Raw genomic sequence first — 3,252 nt, forward strand, 5'->3', positions numbered from 1 at the left:
GATTCCGCCGGATTCGGCAAAATCAAGATCGGCGCACTAGTCAACTTCTTCTTCAACTCTTGGAATCCTTCTTCACATTTTGAATCCCAGATGAATGCTTGACCCTTCCTAGTCAACTTAGTTAACGGCAACGCTAACTTTGAAAAACCTTCAATGAACTTTCTATAGTAACCCGCAAGACCAAGGAAACTACGGATTTCGGAAACTGACTTCGGAGCTTCCCATTGAGACACTGATTCTACTTTCATTGGGTCAACGGCAATACCATCTTTAGAAATTACATGCCCAAGAAAGCTTACTTCACTTAGCCAGAACTCACACTTTGACAGTTTCGCATAAAGTTTCTTTTCCTTCAGTAGTTCTAATACCACCCTTAGATGCTCTGCATGTTCTTCTTCACTCTTAGAATATATTAGAATATCATCGATAAATACCACCACGAACCGATCCAGGTAAGGATGAAAGATCCTATTCATATACTCCATGAAAACACCTGGCGCATTAGTTACTCCAAATGGCATCACTGTATACTCGTAATGACCATACCTTGTTCTAAATGCCGTTTTCTGAATATCGTCCGTCTTCACCCGAATCTGATGATATCCCGACCTCAAGTCAATTTTGCTGAACACACTCGCACCAACCAATTGATCCATAAAATCATCAATCCTCGGTAATGGATACCGATTCTTGATAGTAACTTTATTCAGCTGTCTATAATCCACACACAATCTCATAGAGCCTTCTTTCTTCTTTACTAACAACACCGGCGCACCCCACGGCGACACACTAGGACGAATGAATTCTTTTTCCAGTAATTCTTCTAGCTGATTCTTCAGCTCTGCTAACTCAGATGCCGACATACGATACGGCGCCATCGACACAGGACTAGTTCCAGGAAATAACTCAATAGCAAATTCTACCTCCCTCTCTGGCGGTAACTCTCTTACATCTTCTGGAAAGACTTCTGGAAATTCACATACTACCGGTAAGTCACTACTCACAACTTTCTTCTTCACTTCCATGGATGCAATCAACATAAACACGGCAGCCCCGTCCTTCATGGCTTCTCCCACTTGTCTAGCCGTCATTGCTAGGCTCTCAACACCGACATCTTCAGGAAAAATAACTGTCTTCGTGAAACAGTTGATATGAACCCGATTAAATTGCAACCAATTCATACCCAGGATGACATCAAGTTGTTCAAACGGAAGGCACACTAAGTCCATTCTGAACTCTCTACCAAAAATATCAATTGGACAGTTCAAACAGGCAAACGAAGTAGTCACTGAACCCGACGCAGGAGTGTCAATGATCATACTTCCATGAATATCAGATATTTCCAAGTTCAGACGTTTAGCACAATCCAACAAAATAAACGAGTGAGTTGCTCCAGTATCTATTATTGCGATTAAAGGAGTGCCATGGATGAAACACGTACCTTTAATCATTCGATCCTCTGGAGTAGTCTCTGAACCTGATAAAGCGAAAAATTTACCCCCAGCTTGATTCTTCTTTGGCTTAGGACACTGTGGACTAATATGGCCCTCTTCACCACAGTTATAACAAGTCACAGTCCTTCCCTTGCAGTCAACAGCAATGTGGCCTGCTTTACCACACCTGTAGCACTTCTTCTCTTTGCTTTTGCACTCGTGAACACGATGTCCCAGTTCCCCACACTTCAAGCACTTAACAGGAGCACTAGAGTCTCCCCCACTAGGCTTCTTCCAATTTCCAGGTTTTTAATTACCTCTACCATATGGTTTACCACGGTCCATAGGCTTCTTCCCTTTCTTGTCAACTAACTCGCGGAAGTGAGATGACTTCAGCTTGAGGTTATCCTCTTCATAGATTCTACTACAATCTACTAAATCAGTAAACCGACGAATCCTTTGATACCTGATTCCCTGCTTAATTTCATCACGGAGACCATTCTCGAACTTAACACATTTCGAAAATTCGCTCGCTTCATCATTGTTATAGTGGACATAGTACTTGGCCAGCTCAACAAACTTTGAAGCATATTCCGGTACCGTCATGTTACCTTGTGTCAGCTCCAAAAACTCAACTTCTTTCTTGCCCCGAATATCCTCAGGAAAGTACCTCCTCAGGAATTCTCGCCTGAATACAGCCCAAGTAATCGCTACACCTGCAGATTCAAGCTCATCCCTACTAGCCATCCACCAATCATCAGCTTCTTCAGACAGCATGTGAGTTCCATACCTCACTTTCAGGTTTTCAGCACAATCGATCACTCTGAAGATCCTTTCAATTTCCTTCAGCCACCTCTGGGCGCCTTCGGGATCGTGCGTGCCTTTGAACAACGGAGGATTGTTCCTCTAAAAACTGTTCAGCTGCCTGTCAGCACCAATACCAGCTCCATTGGCATTCCCTCCTAATACACCAGCAATCATGCCCAGAGCCTCAGCAATCGCGTCGTCATTTCTTCCTCCTCTTCCGGCCATTGTTCTGTTAATATCAGACAATATTCATTAGAACAAGAAGTATCGACAGTGTCAACCTTACACTAATCATATACGAAGGATTAGCCGACACTAAGACTCTGACTCAAACGACCGACTATGCTCTGATACCACTATTGTAACACCCTTCTAAACCCCGCGGAAAATTTAACAAAAATCAGAGTAAAACATGAAGAAGGGTATTACAACTCCAACAAAATAAACAAAGATTCATGTCATGCCATAAAGGAACGATGAACCAAAAATTATTCAGATATCATGTTAACACAGCGGAATATTCTTAACAACTGAATAATTAAACATCCAGAGTCGGAGACTCATGATCCAACCATAAACCATAAACAAAACAAGGATTTATCAACCAATCCTAAAATAACGTTCCCAGTGTTACACGACCAGAGCATGACACAGACCCAACTGACTCTAACGAATTACTTGACGAGCTAATCCTCACCAAGTACACAAGCTACTCCTCAATCTGGAAAAAATAACAACAATAAGGGTGAGTTTCATTCGCATTAACAAATTTTATAGGAATATAAACAATACAACTTCATTCATACATTATTCACCCAAATTCAATTATATTCAGATAGTATAGCAACATTCATCAGATACAATCATCCATACCAAATACATACACACAAATTATAACATTGGACTACTTCCATTCATGTTACAATCATACACAACAACCTAATGCAATGCAACTAAATGCATGTGGTACCAACATGGGATAACCCATCTCACCGATCCACCACCATAAAGA

This window comes from Vicia villosa, unplaced genomic scaffold (genome assembly GCF_029867415.1).
Source record: "Vicia villosa cultivar HV-30 ecotype Madison, WI unplaced genomic scaffold, Vvil1.0 ctg.000643F_1_1, whole genome shotgun sequence".
Taxonomy (NCBI): Eukaryota; Viridiplantae; Streptophyta; class Magnoliopsida; order Fabales; family Fabaceae; genus Vicia; species Vicia villosa.